A 26,636-nucleotide genomic window follows, 5' to 3' on the forward strand; every position below is an offset into this window, starting at 1 on the left:
CCAGATGAAGAAAGTACAATGAATTAAAAAAAAAAAAAAACTACAGACCTATATTCTTTACCAACAGAAGACAAAAATCCTTAACAAAGTTTTGGCAAATTGGATCCAGTGACATATATAAAGGATAATACCTCATGACCAAGGTAGTTTCAACCAGAAGTATGAAGTTGTTTCTTCTAATGTACCCTTGTAATTAACTACATATACAGATTTAAGAAAAACAATATGATGATCTCAACAAATGCAAATAAATCATTTGATAAAATTCAACTTCCTTTAGTATTAAAAATTCACAGCTAAGTAGGAATGAAAGCAGAATTCTTCAGTGTGTCAGAGTGCATCCATGTGAAGAATACAACTAAAATAATATGTAAGATAGAAGAATTATATTTACCCCAAAGATGAGGAAAATCATCAAGTCTGTCTGCTCTCAACACTTATATTTAATAACACCATACTGGAAACTGTGACCAGTGCAAGAAGGAATGAAAAAGACAAAAGAGTATGAAAATGTAAAAGGAGAACAACTACTATTTGCAGAGAATATATCAAATCACAGACATTTCAAAAACTCTATTAGAATAAGTGAGCTTAGCAATTTCACATATAGAAGGCCATATTTTTAAGATTAATTTCATTTTGATATATTTATAATAACCAATTCGAAATTTAAGTAATTTTTTTCTTTCCATATTATTGTTGGTGCATTATACTTGTACATAATGGTGGGATCACTGTTGTATATTCATGCACACACACACGATTTAACAACATAATTTGGCCAACACCATTCCTCTTTCCTTCCCCTCCTCTTGTCCCTTGGTCCCTCTCCTCTACTCTATTGATCTCTCTCGATTTTCATGAGACTAACCCACACACACTCCCAACCACCCCACTTTTCCTTTTTCATATAAGAGAGAACAAACAATCCTTGACTTGGAGTTTCGCTCATTTTGCTTAACATAATGGTCTTCAGTTCCACCCATTTTCCTGCAAAGGACATAATTCCATACTTCTTTATGGCTGAATAAAACTCCACTGTGTAAGATAACACATTTTCTTTATCCATTTATTCATTGATGGACACCTAGGCCGGTTCTTTAGTTTGGCCATTGTGAATTGTGCTGCTATAAACCTGGGTGGGTATGCATGTATTGCTGTAGTATGATGACTTTAATTCTTTAGGATAAATACTGAGTAGTTGTATAACTAGGTTATATGGTAGTTCCCTCCATAAAATCCACCAATCTTACTCTTTGACACTTAGTTAACAAAAAATGAAAACTTTCTTCACGAAAACTGAATGTTTGCAGTGGCTTTATTCATAAACTCCAAGAACTGGTACCAAAACCCAAATATCCTCCAGTTGGTAAATTCACAAATAACTTGTTATATCCATACGATGTAATAATATGGATAATTAAGCAAGAGCTAAGTACAAACTATCAATACATATAAGCAAGAATGATTCTACTGCATTATAGAAAGTGACAGGATCCACACTGAAGAGGCCTCATAGTATACAATTCCCTTTAGTGGACATTCTAGAAGACAAGGAACAAAAGATAAATCAGTGAGTGCCAGGTGAGGTTCTGAGTGTAGGAATAAGGTATGGACCACAAGCACAAGTGAGCTGGGGGGCCCTTTGAAAGTGTTCTATATGTTGATTTGCTGGTGTATGGATTTGGCAATAATAATATAAAGTGTGAATCATATATACATATGTGTATATATGCATACATTTGTGTATATGTGTATAAATGTATGTGTGTGTATGTATATATGTTATACCTCCATAAAACTGACACCAAAGCACATGAGGGTGAACTAAAAGCCTCTGAAATTATCTCAATTTTTGTGTATTAATATTAGTAAATATGGCCCAAGAGATAGAACCTACATTAACAGAACCAATCTTATATAGTGTGTCCAAAATGACAAGCACTGATCCAGTCTGATGATGATGATGATGATATGATAAAGTCAAATTCATAATCCCTGCATCCTCGCCAAAAAAGTTGTGATCATTTTATTCTCTGAAAATCCCCAGGTCATTCTCTATCATCCATGTGGTCATTTCCATATAGCTTTGTTTTTCCCCCCCATTTTGCCCGCTTTCCCAGTCAATTCTCTTTTTCTTTATCTTTCCATCCTCTGGTACCCTTAGTCTGTTATCAGCAAAATCCACAGGTATTCTCAGCATCTTATGTAAATGTTCCCTTGACCTTATTACTGTATCTGAAATTAGAGAACACTGTTTTCTCAATTGACTTCTCATGAGATTTCCGTTTTATCTCTCAAACCCCTGTATCACCAGGCTTCCAGGTATAGTAATTGCCCTCCTTGAGGCTTAATGCTGCTTTTATATCACTGTTCTTCCACTTTATTAAAAATATCCAGCAGTTTGAAAGTCACACCTGATGCTGTAGCACCCAATACCCCTCTATGTTGCAATCTTCTACAGAGATCCATCTGACCACACCTCTCCACCCCTCCCCCATCCTATTCCTAGGTGAACTATGCATCCTCTCTAAGTCAAACCCCTCCACTTGTGATCTGGTGTTCTTAAGTCTGCCTCTTGCACAAAGAATGTCACTCTTGCCGTTGGCTGCTATCACCGTTGGAATAAATTGACATTCCATGAACCATCTGGTCATAATCAACTTTCAATTTCCTCTGCAAGGATTACACACTTTATGCATGCCTCCTGTTTATCCAGTCTACTTTCTACCCCATAGTACTCTACTTCTCTTCTGTCTGCCAATGTGAAGCAATTTTAGCACTTCGTCATAGGGTTACATTGCATCTATAGATATCTAACTTTCTGGCTGCACTTAGGTACACACCCCAAAGCATCCATATTTTATGGTCTTTACCATAAAGCAGCAGAGTGTAAACAGTGTATGCTTGGTTATAATTGAGGCCCATTTATGAAGCAGCATGTACTCATTCTTTGATTTCAGAGACCCCGTTCATTAGCCACCTCCATAGGTCTAGGTCCTTTCATGCTCAGTTGGCTTTAGCCAACTGCCCAAACTTGACACACTGTGCGAGCCACACTGGGACTCCTGGTTAGTCATTGCTAATGCTGTAAGAGTAAGGACACTATGTTCATTTCTTTTTCCAAATAAACCAAAAATCATATGGCATATAAAGAGAAACAAAAATTAGAAAAGGAAGCATTGAATAAGGGAAAAGGAAGCATTTATTGATGTCTTCCTGTTCCCAAGAATCTATATAACTTTTTGTTTCCCTGCTCTATGAACACTTACATAGCCTTGGAAGAAAAGGCTGTGCCCAAGAGTACCTTGTTCCCTATTTTTCAACATGGAGTGAGGTACCACAGGCCTTAGAAATCTCCCAAATCAACAAAGACAATGATTCTATACAAATCAACTATCCTTTCACCAAGAGTACAGGCCTACAAAGGATGAGCTCTGTACTGCCATAGATGGTTGTAGCAAGTAGAATGAAGATATTCCATTCACTGTCAGTCAAATAACACAAGCTTGCTGAAAAGATAGACTCCAGTTCTGGGATACAACTGACTCATTTAGCTGCATGCATGTGAAATTCTTTCCCAGGCAACCCATCTACCTTTGTTCATAAGCTATCTGTGCCACAATTGCCTCTCATTTTTCTCTTTAAATATTATTTTATAAACTTATGTACATTTCTTTTCTCCTTACTACTGCCATTTCCTTTAAACATTTTTCTCGTGTGTAAAATGAGGAAAACAAAACAAAAAACCCATTAGCTGAAATTTACTAAGCATGCCAACAATTTTAAATACAGGAGACATTTTAATTTCTATATTATATGTCAGGAATTTGAAGCTCAGTTAATATAAATAGCTGAAAGTCATGCAAGGGAAGGTTAATATGCTAAAGGAATGTGGGACTCTTACTAGAAGCCCTGCAGCTTTCCATTAGGCCACACTGCTGCTAGTAGATGAAGGCATGAAGACTGCTGCTAGTCTTAGGGCATATTAGTTTGTGAAAGTAAAGGCACTAAGAATAGAATTGTGTCTGTCCCATAGTAGGTGCTGGTGTAAAAACAAAACATTGAATGACAAATACATTAGCGGTGCCCAGATTTCATGGACTTCAACCATACTGCTACAATTCATAAGCTCTTGCTGCCCCTCCCAGGTAAGCGTGGTCTGGTGCCATATGGAAACTTTGCTACAGATAGTTTATCTACTCCTAACCAGGGTCTTCAACACTCAAAGGTTAGGCTGCCCTGGTAGGGGAAGTGCTGAGCAGGGGCAAGCACCTCTATGGAACAGGAGACAGTCATGGTGTGGCTTTGGCACTGATAGGAGATCAATATATCAAAAGCTGTATAAAGATGGCTAAAATTGAAAATTCCCCAGAGTTAACTAGATTAATATGATGTTCTCATAACTTAAAAGATTCTCTTAAATTCAGAAAGGAAAAAAAATTCTACTTTTAATTTTATTAATTGGAAGTATCAGATTTTTACCCCCTGCTAGAAAACTGGACAAAACATTGTCTTTGAAACCTTCCTTTAGAATGAATCAGCTGTTAGCCTCCTTTTTTTCAGATCTCAAATATTTTAGTTTAAAAAAATAATAATTCTAGTATTGGTAATTCAAAATAGAAACCAAAATAATGTGACTGCAGATGGCCTTTAGTACCTTCATCCTGACTCTTAAGCTTTGCTCTGGAATGTGGGGATCTTGAGGTGGTAGGGTTCAAGTTTAACTAATGCAGCAAGGACACTCCTCACACTAGACCAGGAGCTGCTTCTGTAAGGAAAACTCCACTTCCTTCTGTTGCTTCCTTACAGCACTCACAGCATTTAGAGCCCATCCCAGTTGGGACTGAAGCCCCAAGGAAAGGCTCCAATTCCAGAGAGGATGACTTGCATGCACAAAACTTCTTGCCCTCTCTCCAGGAATAGCCATAAGAAGTAAAGAGGTTGCTTATTCCTATAAATTTCAATTCCAAATGGAGCATTTAAACAAAAGATATCATTTATTTGGTTCAAATTCAGAGCCAAGTTATGTGCCAATAGGGAGTTGTAATTTCTTAGAACAAGTTTAGCCATAATGTGTGGTTTATGAGTCAATATATCAAATTTGACTAGTGTATTTGCTCTAAGTAGGGAGCAAGACATTTGACATTACAAATCTCAACTAGAGGAGGAGAGAAGTAACTTTGATTTCTATGATCTTTCATTAAGATGAATCAAAGTTGATGAAAAAACTTTCTGGGTGGCTTAATACCTCCCATGTATCAGTATCAAGGCATTGGGAAGCCAGGTGAAAATATTTTCATGAGCAAGAAGCAATTGAGAAGGATTTCCTCCTTGGGATGAATTCTTGGAAATTCCTGTGGAAAAATTTATCTTAATATCTTTCCTCTTCCTCTCTCTTGCCCTACTCTTGGTGTTTTAAAATACACCAAATAAGACTTTCTACTAATAACTGGTAAGCAGTTTGGGTGGGAAAAAAAAAATCACAGGATAGCCCCTCTTTTGTGGCCATGTAAATAATTGCACAAGAGAGTCAACAAGCTAATATTGCATAGCCACAGAGACACCAGGTCTTCCTCTTAGAAGAAATTGTACAGTGATTAAATGTAATGAAAGTTCTTGGGAAACTGGACACAGTTATACCTATTTTGATATCACTTGCTTGATCTGACCCTACAGCTAAAAGAGAATCATCCCTTTGTGTAAATGCTTGCTTTGTTGGAAATTCTCAAGCAGAGATTAATAGTATACATACTTCAGGAGGAAAATTAAAGCAAGCATGAAAACAACTCTTAGGCAATGATTAGAAATGTCAAAAGTCATGCTAAGAACCACACATAATGACAGAACATCTCATTTGGTATCTATACACTGGGACTGTCTGTAAAACCAAAAGCAAAGCAGAAATCAGTCAATTGACCAATTCATCTGATTAATAGGTTCTATCAGCATAGGTGGATTAATGACTAGACAAGTATCTGGTCTCCACTTTTCTGTGGTATAGACACTGTTAATGAATCATGAATGTTTGATATTCTTTCCCAGCAGTTACAAAACACACTTGAAACTCATTTGGAAATTAGCTTTGATCTTGTTTGAACTCATATGCCAATATTCTTGACCCCCATGACATCAACTATTACAGCCTCCAGGATATTGGAACAGGCTGAAACTAATCAGGTAGAATTGGTGCCAAAAAACCATTTCAACATGATACTGTTGTGTGCTCAAAGAACCTGTAAGGACTGGGTATTCGCCTTATACAGCTGAGTCAGCAGAATGGAGCAGAATTACCTGAGGGTCTTCAGGTAATTCTCATAGTGTTGCACTAGAAGCTTTAAGTATATACAGTAACAAAAGGGCCAATTCTGTGGGGAAAAAATCTTATTTGGAATAACTTAGTACTAATTTCAAGCCAAATGAAAAATGTGACTTCTTTTGGCATTTTATTCTATTTCTGTTGTCTGATTCACAAATGTTGTTAAATATTTACCAGGAATCTGATGGCAGTTTCTTAATATTTGTTAATCATAGATAATGTCATTCCATTAATGACTCAATGAACTTCATTAAAGTTGTACAAGGTCAGTCTCCCTACCTTAACATTGCTAACCTATCCCCGTAGAGTAAATATTTGCTGAGTTCTATGGGATCATGTGGTCTAAATCTCTTTTGTAAATAAGGTGTGCCCTCAAGAGGATGAGAGAGCAGAATCTGCAGTTGTCCTTTGTACAGGCCCCTGAATAAGAGTTACATCTTCAGAAAACAGACTTGGAACACTTCTGACCAATATCCCAGTAGGAGTATCTTTCAGAAATATTTCCAAATTAGTTCACTTCCCTGGCATAGATTCTCTCACATCTGCCATCCTGAATTGGGCTAAATTGATCTATCTCTAGTGGGGCTCTATATGCCTGAAGGCCATATTTTTTATTCACTGAATTGTTAGCTTTTTGTAGCAATTTCCATAAAAGTGCTGCCCCATTTCTTCCCCAGAGCATACTTTCATAGATGCACATCTAGATCCTGACTGTCACAATTCATCTCAGCCTGAATCAGCTGGGATGCAGCTCTGATGGAGGTCCTCTTGGAAGGTCATTTCTGCCTGCAAAAACACCTCACGGAATGTGACCTCATGGGGTCCTCTGTGCACACAGAGCAGAAAGCTGCCTGCATGGATCACTTTTCTGACTTCTGACCAACCAAACAGAAAAACAACCTTTCTCTAGTTATTGATTTGAAGTTTCTGTAAAGAGGATAAACCACCCAGCTTATGACTCTTATACTACAGCACATACTAAGCATTAGAACTGTTGTCATTATTGTTTTTGTTAGGATAATAATTATTATAAATCTACTTCTATATAATACCCAAGGAAACTTCAAAAGTGACAAATTCTTATTCTTAGAGATAAATGACTGGCATCAGTTTCTTCCAGAGAATGCATTTTGATTGAGAAAAGATGATGGAAAAGAAGCTAAATTACCTTTACTGGCCAAATACTACATTTCAAACTTTGCACTAGGTGCTTTAATTCCTGCAATCATGGTAAGCTGTAGATTACATTGTTTTCATTTTAGAGATAAATGAACTCTGTGTCAAAGGAGTTAAGCAACTTGGTCAAAGTCTACAACTGGTAAATAGTAAGTTCTGGATTAAAATAAAGTCATTTTCACAAAGTAACACTGCTTAAATCAAGAAAGAGGACTGTGACATAATTTTTTTTTTAAAGCACACACACACAAATCTCAAAAAAGATTTGTGAGGGTCAGAGGTGATGACTCAAAGACCACAGAAAACATCTACATAATTTTTAGGTAAAAGATATGACCCTGCGATGACCACATTATTTAGACTCTTGGTCTCAGGTCAGTATATCTAACAGATTTTGTCTCTGTTCTTTTCCTCATTTAATCTAAAAACAAAGAAATATACAATGTGTGTGTGTGTGTGTGTGTGAAATGCACACAACACAAGTGACAAATTTAGGTTGTTGGTTCCTTTGAAAAGGAAGGTTGAGTAGGACACAGTGGTACACACCTGTAAGCCTAGCAACTTGGAGTTGCTGAAGCAAGAGGCACAAGATGAAGGCCAGCTAGCAACTTAGCCAGACCCTCAGCAACTTAGCAGTACCCTGTCAAAAACAGAAAGGGCTGGGGATATGGCTCAGTGATAGAGCATGCCAAATTCATCCCAAGCACTGCCACAAACAGACCAGGATGGATTGAACTCTTATAAATCTTTACTCAGTATTAAATTAAACACTCCAGTAAAACTAAATTGAGAATGAGAAACACCATAAATGACTCAATTATCATTTTCAGCACTTAAATCAGGACTAATCAATCACAAAGATCCAAAGTCAGCCCTCACCTATTTTTCATTCAGTGTCAAGTCCTGTCCCCTCTTTTTTGCCAAAAAGCAGTTTTTAATCTATTTGCAGAAGGAGTCTGGAGCATCTAGAAATAAAAAATAACCTTAAAATACTTCCTGAAGCATTAGCAGAAATCATGTTTTAAATTTCAAAATGACTTGCATCGTCCTAAATTTCCAGGCTTTGCCAGGACTACGAAGATCAATGGGCACCTATTCAACCACAAGAGGGATGAAGTTGCAACATGAAGTAAGCCCGCCATTCAGCACAGCTCACCTACAAATGGAAAAAGCAGCAGGGCCAGAAAGATGTTGCTGCCTGACAACAATATTTCAAATAAGACACAAGGAACTTGGCTGCTTTTGCTTTCAGGTCATGAAAATACCACATGGACTGAATGTCTGAGGAGAGAGGATTGTGACATACATGTATCCCCACAACATCAATTCAACAATTTAGTTATTCATATCCTTGGCTCTGCAAACAGTCAGTGGTTCTTAACCCTCACTGCTTAACAGAATTACCTGAACTGTTGTTTTTAAACACAATGCTGATGCCTGGGTCCAACACCAGAGATTCAGTTTAACTGGTACAGGGTGGAGGCCAAGCATTAGTATTATTAAAAGTTTTCCAGGGGATTCTGAGATTTTCCAAGTAATGAGAGCCAGGATTGAGCAGTATCATGTTAAGTTGTATGAAATGGGTTTAGAAGTTTTTGTACCCTAGGTCCTTAGCATTAACAGATATGCCATCAATCAATATAACTTGTGAGAATCTGGGCAAGTTACTGATCCCACAACTCAGTTTCTACATCTCTGAAATGGAATTCAGAGCATATTTAAAACTCATGCTTTAACCAAGAGCTGAGATCTCATAGTTTCAAAGTCAACATCTGTGAGCCAAGACAATTTTCCTTTGATCATTTTTTTGATTCATGTCTTTAGAATGAACATTGAGCATCACTTATAATTAATATCTCTCTTAAGTAACATTAATTATTTTGCCTATGTTACCTAAAGTATGGTTTCAGAATGCCAAAAATTGGCTTGAAAGTAAGAAAATACTATCACTCGCTTAATGTAATATTGGTAATTTTATCTATTTTGTTGACAACTGGCCAGGTAACTTGATACTTAGAGTCTCATACATGATATCAAAACTCTCAAGTTGCCACTCTTGGTAATAAAAACCCTTCACTTCCTACCCTGTATTGCTGAGAAATTCATGTCATTTTGTTGTGACATTGAAGGAAATTTTTAAATTGTGGGGTTTTGCTTGGGTTTTGTTTATAATCTCTGGTGTATAAGCATAATTCCTAAAATAAGTATGTACAATATATTAAAATTATTTTCAAATATTTATTTTAACACCCTGATAACTAAACGATAGAACACAGACATTTAACACCCTGATAACTAAACGATGGAACACAGACATGAACCATACTTGGCTCTCTGCTCACTCTCAAAAACTATGGAAATAAAGTGAAAACACCAAAATATTTTCTGTATAACTAGTGCATAGCTTAAATTTCAGTTTCATAAAATTTTTGTGATAATTTCTATTTACAGGTCTTAAGAAGTTTTATTTTCCTCCTACTCTAGATTGGAAATCAAATCTTTTAAAAAAATTACTTGATCCAAAATAAAAGACAAATTCAACAAATAAGAATATGTCAGAGGCATTTTTATATTTGTAGAAAACCTAAGGATAAAAATAATTCACTTTTATTGAAGACATGGCCTGCACTATTAATGTAGACTAGAACTAAATTATAGGGGTGAAGGATAAGTACATGGCTATGTTTACACAGTATTCCTTGATAATTACCCAAGGAACTACATTTTATTCCTTAGGATAGCAATGTGCCCAGACTCGGGTAATAGATTATGATTAGACTGAATCTGTCATAATTTTATTTCTTGACTTCCCTGCCTCCCTAACAGCTATGTATAGTAATGTGACCCATGAGCTGATCATAAGGCACACAAGAAAGTCTCCTGGTAGGTTTTTAGCATTTGACTTTCTTAATAGGAGACAGGCTGTACAGCTAGCACCCCTTCCCGCCAACTTCCTGACTGATGTGTCCTGTAATTGACTGGCACTTTAGAAGGCGTCTAGCCCCTGATAGACAACAATCCTCAGGACAACAGAAAACAAGCTAAGGACAATTGTGCTAAAAAAAAAAAAAAGTTCTGAATCTTTGATGGAATCTTTACACCTACTCTGGACTTACATGGAAAAAAGTAAATTATTTAGGAAGAAACATAATCTCCATGTATTATGCTATAAATTATAATAGCTTCTCCCAATAAGATTAATAGTAATATTTCATCTGTGAAAGAAAAATAATCTTTCATAACAAGTCAATCATTAGGAAAATATTTCTAAATTCAATTTCACCCTTTCCCTCATTCATTTTTTTCCAAACTGCTGATATTAAAAACTATTTCTACTATCTCGAATCATTTCATTAGCTATTGCCACATAAACACCTTGCCCTTCTCGCACCCATTTTGTGTGTATATGCATGTACATATATTAACTTAACTCATGCTCACTTCTCTGAATAATTTCCTTCACTTTAAAACCCAGTTTTGAAGGTCTGGGAAAGTGATTAATAAGAGCAACTGCAGTTCTTCACTGCATAGGAGACGCATCTAATGTACGATATTTGCCACGACTAGAACAATGACGCTGCATTTTTTAAAAAAACAACTACCACTTATGCCAATTGTGTCCCACTTATGGACTTATGAGTAACTGTTTTCAAATGAACTGAACCAGGGATACATGAAAGAGAAGATCATGAAGATCTTATGAGCAGGGTTTCTTTCTCAACAAAGTGACTCAGAATTAGGCTAGAATTAGGAGAGTGCATTTGCCTTCAAACACCAAAGGCTTTTCTAATCCTGACTCCTTATACAGACTTGGAAATTGACCTCAGTTCTTAATGCTCTAGCTACTAAATTTATATAATAGTAATTTCTTCCTGTTTATCTCATAGGATGTTGAGGAAGTTGTTACCACTAAATTTTAAGATACTGTTTTTGTTAATGCTATTAAAATATTTTTTCCATTTAATATACTGTAGGATATCCAGCTACTAATTTAGATATAACAGGTAATCTGCTTGCTACATAACATGACAGTATGATTCATACAAAATAATGTTTATTTGGGGGCATGCAATATATCTCAGATCCTTATACTCTGCTTAGAATGAACACAATGTAATTAGCATAAATTATATTTTAATATATCAAAAGTCATTCAATCAAGTGAAGGTCTGATGGATACAGAACAAAACAGTGAAATTATGATTCTCAAACAATTCTAGAAAAATATTCCACAGCTTCAATATATGTTTACAATATTTAAAACTATTCAAAAGAAAGTGTCCAGAGTCTTAATTAACCTGTCAAGTTGGATTTTAAATCATAAAATACAATAAGACTAAAGTATATAACAATTTAACCATTTCCAAAAAAGATGTATTTGCATGAAATATTTCATGGTATATCACTGTTCTAAAAATATACAAATGCAAACTATTCCTAAACATATGCTTATATAAATCATTAAATCATCTGAATTTTCACAGTCCTCAGAAGATTTAATGGTGTGTTTATAATCAATCAATAGGAAAAATAGAAAAGTCAAAGAGATAATTTGTAAAAGTAACTAATACCTCCTGTGCTGAGAAAGGTAATTATATTGTCTATTTTCCAGGAGTATAGAATTAATCAGTATTACCCAACCTACTTCACTATTCTACTGAACACTTAGAAATAATGTCATATTCACAAGTTCTTCCAGACAATAGAAGAGGGGACACTTCCCCATTTTTCTAGAAAGACATAATTACCCTAATACAAAAGTCAGCTAAAGTCATCCCACAAAAAAAAATTAACATCAATATTTTTTTTAAACACAGACACAATTCCTTAAGAAAATTTTAGTCAACTTAATCCAACCATACACAAAAAGAATAAATAATCATAGCCACTTTGGTCTTATCCAAGGAACAAAATGAAAGTAAAAATAACAATAACAAAACTAATATAATTCATCAATCCCAGCACCTACAAAAGAAAACACCAGGGGAGGGGCAAGATGGTGGATTAGAGAGAGGCAATATTTCTCCTAACTAGGCAACCCAAAACTCAAGCAGCAGGAATACTAGGTCTCCCCAAGGGTTAGAGTGAAAAATACTAAGACTGGAGGGGTAGTCTGCCCTAACTAATTGGATCAAAAAAAAAAAAAAAAAAAAAAAAACCCTCTCCATTGAGTTGATCAATCATCTACAGAGAGCCATTTTGGGAATGCAGCTTGGAAACTGGAAACCCAGATCTCAGTTTGCCCCTATATCTGTGTGGGCCTATCTGAGCTTAGCAAACCTATAAAAAGTCAGAAAGTGGGAGCATTTCACCTGGGGAAACAGGTTGAAGAGGCTGGAGAAAGCTGGGTTCTCCCTAGCTCCATGAGTCCTGCAGCTAGCACAGGGACTGATAGGGCCAACTATAGCAGGTCTGAAGGTTGGAAGGGAGGGTGTGAGGGCATTTTGCTCTTGGCTCACCCAGCCAGCCAGTCCAGTACTGGTTCCTGGGCTGGCACTCACTGGATCCCAGCACCAGCCTGGTCCCCAGCTGCCTCCCCAGTCCAGCATCCACCAGTCTGTTCCCAGTCCCCAAGACCCACCACGTCCAGGTACTGGTCAGCACCAGTCCAGCACCCACTAGGGCTCTCTAGTCCCCTAGTCCCCAGTCTCCCAATCCCCCAGCTTAGCCCACTGTTCCACTGACTAGACCTGCAATATAGCTACCCACACACAGCCCTGCATGCCAGGCCTCTTCTTTACCCCCAGACCTTCCCCTCCCAGCACACACCCTCACCACCAACCTGCAGGATCCAGTGCCCAACCCTGATCCACCTGTCCCCTGCACATGGCCAGCTGCTTTGCCACCTGCCTGCAACTCAGTTTCCCCAGCATGCCACTTCACCTCCAGGCTTGCAGCCTGGCTCACCCACACTAATCTCCCAAGAAAGGATATTGGAAAGTCTTAAAACCCCAACCTTCAAATCAGTGAGCAACACAATAAAAAGGAAGAACCCACAACCCATAATCCTATGCTTAGATCATGCCTCAAGAAGAAACAAAAAGAAAACCAGGTGAACATAGACAGTGAATACATATGCTCACTAAGTATTGTGTCCACCATAGTGGATACAACTCCTTAATTTTTTAACATCTTACCAAGATCTCTGTTGTTGTTGTTGTTGCTGCTAATTTGTTGTGGTTATAGTCATTTTGCTTTTTGTTTTTGGTTTTCTATATTGTTTTATTTGAATGTGTACTGACTGATTCAAGGTCTCCTATACACATTCATATTTGTTTCTCTCTCTCTCATTTCTAGCCTTTTTTTTTTTTTTTTTTTGCTTTTTGCTTTTTTTTTCTTTCTTTTTTTTGTTTTCTGTTTGTTTGTTTGTTTTGTTTTGTTCTTCTTGCTGTTTTTTGTTTTGGTTTCTGGTTTTTTTTTTTTTTTTTTTAAGGTGTTATTCTCCCTTGCTCTGTATTTTGAGTGTTAGGGTTTCTGATTAGCTTATTTTGATTTTGTTTTGTATCATCTTTATTACTACTCTATCTCCTTTGTCTCTCTTTCTCTTTTCTCTGTTCCTGACACCCAAATTCCATTCTCTCTCTCCTCCTTTATATTCTATTTTTTCTTCCCCTTTCTAATTAACAACGTATCCTGAGTTACCACTGCATCTGTGCTATTCACCCCTTGAAATTGTAAACACTCTTCTACCCTCCTATCTCTTCTCTCCACATACTAAACTATCATTAACACTTCTTAATACTAATTAAAGTATATAAGGTCTATCCCAACCACCCATGTCATAGCAATAATTAATACAGCAGAAGCCATAGACAATATCTATTGTTTGATTTTAAACCAGACGTAATGCATGATTATTTACTGTTTTAACTGATGGAAATTGCTGATCCTACTATCCCTACATGTCATAGAAATTAACACTAGATATCAAAATAGGAATTAAAAACCTAGTCTATTGCTATATATTGTTTGTGTATATAGTTGGGTCATTGGGCTCCCCCTCAATCTGTGAGGTACAAGTTGCATAGGGGGACACTATAAACTTATACAGTAGAAATGCTTCAACATCAGATCCATCCAGATAGATGGGTACACACACAATATGAGAAAACAAGGGAAAAACATCCCAAGCAACAGAATAACTCAACAGTAGACTCCATTGCTGCATAGTGGAGGAAATGTCAGAGATGGAATTCAGAAAGTTCATGTTTAAACTAATATATCAGTTAACAGATGATGTAAGAAATGAAACCAGAGAAAATACAAGAAGTGAAAGATTATTTCAATAAGGAGAGAGAGATACTGAAAAAGAATCAGTTAGAAATCCTTGAAATGAAGGAATCAATAAACCAAATTAAAAATTCAATGAAAAGCATCTCCAACAGTCTGGACCACTTGGAAGACAGAGTTTCAGGCAATAGAGACAAAATACATAATCTGGAAAATAAAATTAATTATGGGTGTGGGAAGCCATCCATGGCTTATATGAGAACCAAGCATAGTTGAGCTATTAGACAGGATGATCTGGCCTCAGGAACTCATGATTATTGAAAATTGTTCAAGGCTGCCTGAGCCATGTGGTTATCCTGCATTGGTTCACTGCTGAAGTTCAAATACAAGGATTGAATGTGGCAGTGACCTGCTAGAGCCAAATGGCTTGCTTACCTCCATCCCCCATCCTGTTTTTCATGGAAGAAGCTCCTGACAGTCCCTTTCAATCTGTACCACTATAAATAAAGCAAGCACAGGCTTCTTCTTTTGTTAGAGCCAGACCCTTCTGGATAGCTCAATTGGCCATTCTCCTGCTTTTAAGATAATTCTGTCTTCGGTTGTTATCTCTGATAAAAAATTTCATAGCTTTTATTTCACAACCAGTCCATTCCTCCAACAGAAACCCTTTCCCTCACCCACATGGAATGTGCGGTGAGACATGGGGAAAATATTTTAAGAGACATGATCGAAATTTTCAAGAAGTATGGGATGACATGAAAAGACCAAACTTAAGATTTATTGGGATGTATGAAGGCTCAGAGATACAAACCAAGGAATGCACAATCTTTTCAATGAAATAATATCAAAAAATTTCTAAAACCTTAAGAATGATATGTAAAACCACATACACAAAGCTCACAGAATGCCAAGTATAAAAAAATTACAACAGATCCAAATCAAGGCACATTATTATGAAAATGCCTAAAATACAGAATAAGGATAAATCTTCTAAGACTGCCAGAGAAAAGCAACAGGTAACATTTAGAGGAAAACCAATCTGGATCTCAGCTGATTTCTCAAACAAGACCCTCAAAGCTAGGAGGTCTTGGAATAATATATACCAAGCTCTGAAAGAAAATGGATGTCAATCAAGAGTACTATACCCAGCAAAATTAAGCCTCAGAACTGATGATGAAGTAAAAACCTCTCACAATAAAAGTTTTAAGAATCCACAGCTAAAAGCCCTGCACTATAAAACACACTCAGTAAGATATTTCATGAGGAAGAAATGAAAAATAAAAGTGAAAACCAGCAAAGGGAGGAACCACACTAGAAGAATAGTCAATCAAAAGAGAAACTAATTCAAATTAAAAACCAGAAATAATTCAAAATTACAGGGATTAAAAAATCATATCTCAATAATAACACTGAATGTAAATGGCCTAAACCCATCAATCAAAAGACAAAGATTGGCAGATTGGATTACAAAACAAGACCCAACAATATACTGTCTCCAAGAGACTCACATCTAGACAAAGACATTCACAGACTAAAGGTAAAAGAATGGGGAAAAAACATATTACTTACATTGATTGCATAAAAAAGCAGGGGTTTCTATCCTCATATCAGATTAAGTGAATTTCAAGCCAAAGTTAATCAGAAGGGATGAAGAAGAAGGACATTTCTTAGTGCTTAAGGGAATTATACATCAATAAGACGTAACAATCATAAATATTTTGATCCCAAACAGTAGTGCACCTATGTATTTCAAACAAACCCTTCTCAATTTCAAGACTCAAATAGACCATGATACAATAATAGTGACTTTAACATACCACTTCACCACTGGATAGATCCTCCAAACAAAAACTAAACAAAAAAAACTATAGAAGTAAATAATACAATCAATAATTTAGACATAACAGACATACATAGAATATTTCATCCATCAGTGATCAAATATACTTTCTTCTCAGCAGCACACAGGTCCCTCCCTAAAATAGACTATATATTAGGCCATGAAGCAATTCTTAGCAAATACAAAAAAAAAAAAAGACAGAGATAACAACCTGTATTTGATCAAATTATAATAAAATGAAATTAGAAAATGATTAAATACAAAACAGAAGCTACTCTAACTCCTGGAGACTAAAAATATGCTATCAAATCACCATTGGATAGCAGAAGAAATTAGGAATGAATAAAAAAAATACTTAGAGGTAACTGAGAATAGTGACACAACATATCTAAATCTCTGGGTCACTATGAAGGTTGTTGTAAGAGGAGAGTTCATTGCATTGAGTTCATGCATTAAAAGAATAGAAACTCACCAAATAGCTAACCTAATATTACATCTAAAAGCCCTAGAAAAAGAAGAACAAATCAACACCAAAAGCAGAAGACAGGAAATAATAAAAATCAGAGCAGAAATAAATGATATTGAAATAAAATAAATAATTCAAAAAATTGACAAACAGAAAGTTGGTTCTTTGAAAAAATAAATAAAATTGATAACCCTTAGCCACACTAATGAAGACAAAGAGAAAAACTCAAATTACTAAAATACATGATGAAAAAGGAAATATCACCACAAATACTACTGAAATACAGATGATAATCAAAACCTATTTTCAAAATTTGTACTCCAATAAAATAGAAAATCTTGAAGACTTTGACAAATTTCTAGAGACATGTGACCTACACACACTGAATCAGAAGAACACACAAATTTAAATAGGTCAGTTTCAAGGATTGAAACAGAAGACACAATCAAAAGCCTACCAACTAAGAAATGACCTAGGTTAGTTCAATATAGGAAATCAATAAATGTAATTCATCAAATCATTAGACTTAAAGAATCATATGATTATCTTAATAGATGCAGAAAAAGCATTTGACAAAATACAGCACTGCTTCATGTTTAAAACACTAGTAGGGACACACTTCAATATTGAAAAAGCTATATATGCTAAACCCACAGCCAACATCATAGAAAATAGATAAAAGTTGAAATAGAAAAAAATTGAAAGCATTCCCTCTCAAAACTGAAACAAGACAAAGATATCCTCTTTCACCACTTTTATTCAATGCCATCCTTGAAACTCTAGCCAGAGCAATTAGACAAAAGAAAGAAAAGAAAGGGATATAATTAGGAAAAGAAAAACTCAAACTATCACTATTGGCCACTGACAGGACTTTATATTTAGAAGACCCAAAAAATTCTACCAGAAAACTTCTAGAACTCATAAACTAATTCAGCAAAGTAGTAGGATATTACTCAGCCATAAAGAAGAATGAAGTTATGGCATTTGCTGGTAAATGGGTGGAATTGGAGACTATCACACTATGTGAAATAAGCCAGTCCCAGAAAGCAAAGGATAATGTTCTCTCTGATAGCTGATGCTAACCCATAACAAAGGAGGATAGAGAGACAAATAACAGAAACACTTTGGATTAATCGAAGGGGAATGAAGGGGAGGAATGGGGGATGGCAATAGGAGAGACAGTAGAATGACTTTACTGTGCTCGTGTATGAATACACAACCAGTGAAACTCCACACCATGTACAACCACAAGAATGGGATCAAAATTGGAATGGGGTGCACTCTATGTAGGCATACTATGTCACAATACATCCTACTGTCATGTATATCTAAAAACAATTAAAAAAAAAGAAAATACCATATAATTAGTTTAATAGAGACAGAAAAGGCTCTCTACCATATTCAACATTCAATCATGATCTAAAGTCTGAACAATCCAAGATTAGAAAGGAACTTCCTGAAAGAAAGAAAAGCATCTAATGAAAAATATATGACTAACATTACACCAAATGATTAAAGAGTGCTTTCCCCTTGGATTCAGGAATAAGGCAAGGACATTCACTCTTACATTTCTATTCAACACTGCTATGGAGATCCTAAACACACACACATATAAATTGAGAGAAATTGATACTTATTTTTTTCCAAGCTTATGTAAATCTATGGAAAAATCTATGGGATCTACTTACAAAAAACCTTATGCGTTTAGTGAGTTTAGAAAAATTGTAAGATATAGTCAATAAAGATTAACTGCATTCTGATATGCCAAAAATGAAAAATTGGAGATTAAAGCATTAACACTTACAATAGCATCAGGAAATATTAAATAGAAATAAACAAGATATTTATAAGGCTTATAAGTAGTAAATATGAAACATTTCTGAGAGAAATTAAAGATCTGAAGAAATAGATATACATTGTGTTATTAAATCAAAAGACTCAGTATTGTGAACATGTCACTTCTCCCCAAATAAATCCCAATCAAAACCCTCACTACTTTTATTTTGCAGAAACTCTCGAGCTGATTCTCAAAATACCAATGGATGTATAAATGATCTAAAATATTTTTTAAATTTTTCAAAAAGAAGAACAAAGTTATAGGACTTACATGATTTGATTTTAAGACTGTTTTAAAACATAAAAAATCAAGGTAGTATGTCTAGAGATATGTATAGAAATGAATGAAACAGAACAGAAAATAAAGACTTATCTATATTTGGTTAATTTATTTTTTAAACAAAAGTTGCCAGGAAAATTCAATGGGGAAAATCTTTTCAACAAATATCACTGAACAATTAAATATCCTTATGCAAATATGTGTATTATAGCAAACCTCACATTCTAACAAAATGACTCAAATATAAATATAAAACCTAAAGTTGTAAAGTTTCTAAATGAAAATGAGAGAAAAAAATATTTCTGTCCTTGTGTTAGGTAAAAATGTATTATAGGGCACAATAAGCAAGAACTATAATGGAGAAAATTTAGCAAAATTTAAATATTTTGCTTTTTAGAGTCACTGTTAAGAAAATGAAAAGCAAGCCACAGATTTGTAGAACTTTTTGGAAAACATGTATCTGTTAAAACCTATAAAGGGTCTGATATTTTATACTACTTGTACGCTGTTAAGTTATCCTGCCATGGTTTCATGCATTGTGCCAAAAGACAGGAAACTCCTAGATCACAGACAAGGGACTTCATAAATCATAGCAGAGCAGGAACCTATGAAGATGATATGTGACTTGGTCCCATGGATGCTGCCCAAATAGTACTTTTGTACCACAAACAATAAATGAACTTAGATAGTCCAGTGTTTTTAAAGTGCTACAAGAAAACCTAGGAAACATTATCTTTATTATCCTGGATGGTTCCTTTCCCCCAAAGGGAACATTATCTCAATTATCCCAGGTTTTCTTAATAGAAACGCCTTTGAAAAGATTGTCTTAACTAATATTTGTCAGTGCCTCTGCTCACAAAATGTGCAGAAACATGAGAGATTCATGGAGAATCATTGCTTCCCCCAACATCCAATGAAGAATGGGTGTTCAGAGCACATGGAGAACTCTAAGAACTCAATAACAACATGAAAAACAACCTATAACAAAATAGCTGGAGGCACTTCACCAAAAGGAGATGTTAATGGACAAAAAAGCATCTTAGAAAAGTACTCAACCTCAGTCATTAGAGAAATGTAAATTAAAGCCACAATGCAATGCCTTTCCAGAAGGTCCTTCTAGAAGGACCAATACAAAGTGCTAATGAGGATATGGAGCTGTTGGAAATCTCAGGCATTGCTGGTAAGAATACAGAATAGTAAAGTCATGTTGGAAGATAGTTTGGCATATATTCTTACTATTTGACCCAGAAATTGTATTCATATTTACCCATGAGAAAAGATATATCCAAACAAAATAGTTGTATTTTGATGTTTATAGCAGATTTTTTCATAACAGGCAAAACCTAGATGTTGGAAATGAGTTTTCCATGATTCTCCTTCATTTCTGCATGTCTTGCAAGTAGAGTCATTGACTGCCTTGGATTAGGACTATTTCTTTGAAGACATGTATAAAACATTCAACCTTGGAAAAGACAGTCTTCCTCTCCAAGAAAAGGACAGGTTTGTTTTGCTGTATAGAATAAAGATAATGTCTCCTCTGGATTAAAGCCCAGAATGCTTGCTGCCCATTATCTAAAAGTAGAGTTCCCTAAATTCAGCATTCCTCTATTGTGATACAGCCCACTCCCTCTGCAAGCATCACCTGGTCATCTTCATATCACCCACGGGAACTGGAGTTCAGGAAATTGGCACAAACACCAAGGCCCTTACTACAATGAGTAATAAATTGTCTTTTGTCTTTGACCCAGGAATCTCATGTCTTCTGCCATTATCCATTAAATTGGATATCCAGTAGCTGCTTAGGTAAGATAAAATCTCAGACCATTGCCAATTCTTCATACTGGTAAGAGCCAAAAGGTCTATCAAATGACTACCAAAATATGGTATCCATGAAACGGAATGAACTACTGATAAACACACCCACTTGGATGATTTCAAAAGCATATATGCTGATGTGATTCTACAATATGTGTAATCAGAAAATACGTGAGATCATACTCCACTTATGTATGAGCTACCAAAATGTATAAATGCATTCTACTGTAATGTACAACTAATTAGAATGAAAAAATTAAGAATTAAAAAATAAAAAACAAAAATAAATTAAAAAATGAAAAAAGCATATATGCTAAATCAAAGAAACCAGACTGAAAAGACCACATAATGTAAAATTACATTTGGCTTAAATTTACACCCAAGGCAAAACTATAGTGATCAAAATCAGATGAGTGTTTACCTGGAGACAGGGGTAGGAAAAAGAAATTAACTGCTAAGGATATGGGGAGTTTTAAGGATGATGGATATATTGCATACCCCATTGTGATAGTAGCTATACTGTTGAACGTGTTTGTCGAAACTCAAATTGTACACTTTGGTTAATGAATATAATTCTATGTCAATTATACATCCAAAAGCTTACCAAAGAATTTAATCTTCTACAAACATTTATTAGACACCCATTCTGTTTTAGGCACATATATAAGAGAAAATGATAAGATGCTAAGCAAACCAAGTCCTTGCGCTCATGGAACTCATATTCTAGATGAGGAGTGGGAGAATGGTAGGCTATAAATAGCCAAAAGAGAAAATGTCAGAGCAAACTGCCATAATAAAAAGTAAGCGGTACACTGCAATTGGGAGAGAATGACCTGGGAAAGCACGATAAGTTTAGTAGCCAAAAAACCTTTCTCAGATTTAAACAAGTCCCAAGATCTCAGTTAACAGTAGTTCTCCACAGGGTTGGAAGAAGAAATAGGGAGAACAGAAGTAGGGGAGGACCCAAGAAGAAAGCAGACTTTTATTTTATTGCTTATCCTATAATAATTTTAGTTTGGATGTTTTACCATGTGTCTGAACAATATGTTTTTCTTTTAAAAAGGCAAGTTTGACTAAGAAATGCATTAAAGATAAGTATTGTGGACAATAATGTATATTAGAATCCATGGGGTTCTCCAAACTATTTTGCTCAGGGTTCTAGAGTAGCTTTACAATGAAGTATTGCTGCAAAAATCTAATTGACCATCTCTTGCTCTTGTGCAGGTAAATGAGTCTTCACAGCCAGAATCTTCACACCTAACTAGTGTAGCTATTTGGAGAATGAATATCAGGAAATAATATTAATATGGAACTTTCTCCCCTGACTTCCACATAAATTTCTAAGTAATTATAGCAGCAGAAAAATGTTGGCTTAATTCAGAATCTACACAAGCTTTTTATTGTTTGTTCTCCCTTGCAGAAAGAACTTGGTTGACTTAAAAAAAAAGAGACTCCATCCTGATGTCTATAACTAATAAAACGAAAAAGGCATTTGTCTCATGATTAAAAGTGACATATTTGGCATTCCAGAAATGGAGTCAAATTACAAAACAAATTTGGTGACGTTATTTTTTTAAGTCAGATACAGAAATATAACAAAGAAATTTATGACAACTTCCTGCCAAACACAAATGTAGGAAAACTAGGCAGAAAATCATACTTTACCTTAACTTACTGAGATAAATGACATACATATACATTACATATATAATATTTGATATTGTTATGCTGGAGTGTTATATAAGGAACTTCAACCTACTTAAAAAACTATTTTAAAAAGCAATTTACTACAGAATATGCAGGAAGATAACTGAATAGTTTCAAGTAGATAATAATAAAAAACCAGAAACACCAGTCAGGAGAAAAGGAGTATCAATTAACCAAGAATAAAAGATTAAACATTTAGTGTGTGTGTGTGTGTGTGTGGTAGAACCCAGGGCCTCATGCTTACCGGGCAAGCATTCTATCACTGAGTCACATGCCCAGCTCCACTTATATGTTGATTTTTAAGGGAAAAAAGGCAAACTGAAGATTAGTGATTACCAGCATCTGGACAGGAGGGAAGTGAATAGAGCACAGAGGATTTTTAGAGCAGTGAAACTAGCCTGTAAGAAACTGTAAGAATAGAAATGTGTCATCATGCATTTATCCAAACCCATAGAATATACAGCACCAAGGGTGAGCCCTAAGGTAATGGCTTGGTCATAATGATGTGTCAATGTAAGCTCATCAGTTGAAACAAATGTGCTCCTCTGCTGTGGAAGACTTGATGGCAGAGGCTATGCATGTATGGGAACAGGGAGTCTATGGATATCTCTGTACTTTCCTCTAAGTTTGGCTGTGAATCTAAAACTGATATTTTTTAAAGTTTTTTTTTAAATTTAAATAAAATGATTTTTTCACCTCAAAGTTCCTTCTTTTAAAGTCCCAGTGTTGTGATGTAGTGCAGCATACTACACAGCCATGATCCCCACAGACTTTGGTGAAGACCAAAAATAAGTACACAGATCACTATAGTTCAAAGTATAATGTACCAGATTCTGCAAGAGAGGTTCATGGTAGTTAATGAAGGAGCTCAGGAAGGCAGGAATGGTAGTGGCCATTTCCAACCAGAGAAATCAAAGAAGCCATGGTGAAGGAGCTAGTCACTGAAAGGAAGCTCAGTCCTCTGCCTCTGCTTTGCTGTTGGAGGCAAAGGGCATTCCAAGTTGTGAGGACATGAAGACAAGATGTCATATTTGTGGTTAAGTCTGTGGAGGCCATTGCTGACTTTTCTTTTTCAGTTCAATTCTCTAAATTCTGAGAATATCAACTGTAATGAATCCATTTCTAAGACTCAAGAACTGGTCTTTCAGAGCAGTAAATAGTTATTTAAACATGATTGTGATATTTTTAAATAAATCAAAGTTCTGGTATCTCATTAATCACATTAATAAAGAGACAGTGTTACATAGCTCCAAAGCTATTTGAATGTTAATTATAATACAAATAACCAAGAAAATTACATAGGAAAATGGAAAAATTCAAAGCTATGTAGTCCAATTAGAATCATTGTATTATACTAAAGGGAAGTGCTTTAGTCAGCTTTTTCACTGCAGTGACTAAATGACCCCACAAGCACAACTGTAGAGCAGGAAGAGTTTATTCGAGGGCTCACAGTTTCCAGAGGTCTTAGTCCATAGAAGGCTGGCTTTATTCCTCAGGGTTCAAGGTGAGGCTGAACATCATGGCAGGAGAGGGTGGCAGAGAGAAGCAGCTCACATTATGGTGACCAGCAAGCAGAGAGAGAAACACCACTCTCCAGATACAAACTATATACCCCATAGCCATGCCCCCAATTAATCACTTTCTCCAGCCACACCCCACCTGCCTCCAGTTACCACTCAGTTAATCCCATTAGGGATCAATTCACTGATTAGGTTAAGACACTTACAACCCAATCATTTCTCCTCTGAACCTTCTTGCATTGTCTCACATGTGAGCTTTTGGGGGACACCTCATATCCAAACCATAACAGAAGGAAATTTGGAGACTTAGCTATGCACTTAAAGATGTGGATACTGAAGCACAGAAAGATGTGAGATGTTCAAATTTATTTTTACTTAACTGGTTACACAAACATTTTAGGACATTAACTCACTTCATCCTGATAACAGTTTTAATGTGTGTACCACTGTGATCTTCATTTTAATGATGAGGAAGCTGAGGCACAGAAAAGACTTACCATGTCATCAGTAAAGCTAGGATTAGTTTGCTGACTGGTGGATATAGACTCTACACATAGGTTACTAACCACTGTGTTACCTGCCTCTCCAAATCAGTTCATGACAGAGTCAAGGCCAGAATAGAAGGTCCCAGATCCCAGATTCCAAATCCCATTTCTACCATAAAGTATCTGTTTTTCCACAATCAAGACAGTTTTTATGGTCCTGGTCACTGAGGCTCTTTGCTAGCTCTACAACGAAATTCTTCCTCCTCTCCTCAAATTCTAGAGTTGATTGTGTTTCTCATTTTCACAGATGGAAATTCTCCCTCTCCTCAGCTACATTCATTTTACAAATCACTACAACCAAACCATGACCACTTAAGCCACATCAAAAAAGCCTCAGCATTAAGCATTTCTTAAACAAAAAGGGAGAGAGAACAACAACAAAAAATAACCACATGTAGTGTCTGTTTTTATTTGTTCTGGAAATGAAGGAACAGAAAAAAAGCAAGCTGATTGCACACATCTGTACAACTCATTTGCAGAACAAACACTTGGTGTGGTTTAACTTTATGGTCACCTCCCTTCGAGGGGCCAGAACCGAGGAAAGCAGGGGGACTCTTTTCACTTCATTTTCCTTACTCGAGCATGTCATTTCAACCTTGTGTAACAGGATATTGAGACTTTTTCTTGGAATGGTTTGCAAACTCCACAGATGGAAATAACAGAAGTATCCTCACATTTTAGAAAGAAGGGTAATACCTATAGCTTGCACCCAACACCTTATTAAGAGGCGGCAAAATCAGGCTTACCGGTATCACCATCACTTCTAGTCCATCCACAGTGGAACTTGACCACAACTAAAGATGAAAGCCTGTGAATCTTCTGATGCCCAGATGCCTCCTGCAGAGATATTTAATTGGTCTATGATGCCACCATTGGCAATGGAACATTTTTAAGACAGTGATTCTAATTGCAGACATGGTTGGAATGACTGGTACATAAGAAAAGGAAGGTATAGATACTGACCTTGAGGACAATAGGAGAGAGGATCCCCTCTTCCAGGTGTGTGTGGGGGTTTCTTTCTCTGGATAAACTGAAGACTCAGAAGGTAGTTGGGGACAATTTTAAGAGGGTTCTCCTACAAGAAAGGATGCTATTTGTAGGCAGGCTTAGCCTCCATCTGTAGACACAAGAAAAAAAGGAATAAGAATGATATTATGGTGGAAAGAAGAGACTGAGGTATAAAAGGTAGTCGAGTTCCTATGGTCCAAATGGACTATGCAGAAATCATCTGTGCTCCAACTGTCTTCCATGGTAACTTACTCAAAGCTGTTTACCAGGTGCTGGCCAAAAGCTGGGTTGTAGCATCAGGAGCTGTGGCTAGAAGATTGGGGGAGGGGATTATGGGTGTTGGAAAATATGGGGTTCCACTATCAGAGAACTGACAGTGGGGAGAACACACCTTGTGCCCAGGAGAAAGGTGACACTTGGACATTGCCCCACAGAGGCCAGCAGAAACACATCAACAATCAACTAGCAGAGACAAACAGGGCCAGATGAATGAAACAGAGATGCCTCCTTCACCCGCCTGCCCCTAACTCCTCCCATCCCATGGCACTGGAGCTGTCTGAAAGATCAAACAAGAGAAATTGAGTTTTAGATTAAATTGTGAGCTTAAAAGTTGAAAACTGAGCTCAGTTATAGTCAGAGTTGTCCAGAAATGTTTAGAATCAACTAAAATATCTTCTAATCAATAAAGTCAAAGGTAGAACTAGAGGATAAAGCAAGTCATTAACTTCTTCACTGAGTTGAGACCACTAAATAAACCTGTTGGATTTGTAAGAGCACACCCATTTTTCTGAAAGCAGTTTATTTCTGTGAAAAGTGAATGAGTATGCTCAAAGGACATATCAGCTGGTGTTAACACTGATTTTTAACACCATCAATGTGCCATTTTAGCATCCT

At 36.1% G+C, this 26,636-nt stretch overlaps 2 long non-coding RNA genes across 2 annotated transcripts in view; one reads left to right on the plus strand and one right to left on the minus strand.

Moving 5' to 3' along the window:
* The window catches only part of LOC306668489, a 196,284-nt gene that overhangs the window by 119,912 nt on the left and 49,736 nt on the right, over positions 1-26,636 (minus strand). The window lies entirely within an intron of this gene.
* The window catches only part of LOC306668493, a 28,129-nt gene continuing 9,271 nt past the window's right edge, over positions 7,779-26,636 (plus strand). The window contains exons 1-2 of the long non-coding RNA XR_013765880.1: positions 7,779-7,869; positions 8,556-8,624. This is a non-coding gene — a long non-coding RNA (uncharacterized lncRNA). The remainder of the gene's footprint in view (positions 7,870-8,555; positions 8,625-26,636) is intronic.

Source organism: Sciurus vulgaris, assembly GCF_902686455.1.
Source record: "Sciurus vulgaris genome assembly, chromosome: 8".
Classification (NCBI taxonomy): domain Eukaryota; kingdom Metazoa; phylum Chordata; class Mammalia; order Rodentia; family Sciuridae; genus Sciurus; species Sciurus vulgaris.